We start from the raw sequence: 476 nt of genomic DNA on the forward strand, positions 1-476 counted from the left end.
CCCTGGTTTGGGTACCGCGGCGGCGGGGGGCGGGGGGCGACGTGGGGAGATGAAGTGACGACGGGGTTTTAAATGGCATTTCTGAACGGAAAATACTTTTATTTTCCCTCGGTTTTTTGACGCTGCTTTCGAAATGAACATTTTCTGCGATAAGAGGTGACCGATCAGAATCGCTGGGGGGAGGTTGTAAGCAGACGTTTTGCCCCAGCTTACTGTTATCTTATCTTTCACACTTGCAGGGCGAAAAAGTGGCTTATCTTTATACCCACCCCCTCTCGCCTTAATTGCTAAAAACACTGTGAAGTGTTAAGTACAGGACTAAAGAATCTCTCCGCGTGTCTGCCATGGGAGTGAAGGGGGAAAAAAAAAAAGGATCCGATTTGAAAAATTAGGGGCTTTTCTCTGGAAAAGTACACACGTGTACACACCGAGAGCCCCTCCCTGCCCCCGCTCCGCTGCCGCTTTGATGTTGCAGG

This window comes from Aptenodytes forsteri, unplaced genomic scaffold (genome assembly GCF_000699145.1).
Source record: "Aptenodytes forsteri isolate BGI_AS27 unplaced genomic scaffold, ASM69914v1 Scaffold2, whole genome shotgun sequence".
Lineage (NCBI taxonomy): Eukaryota > Metazoa > Chordata > Aves > Sphenisciformes > Spheniscidae > Aptenodytes > Aptenodytes forsteri.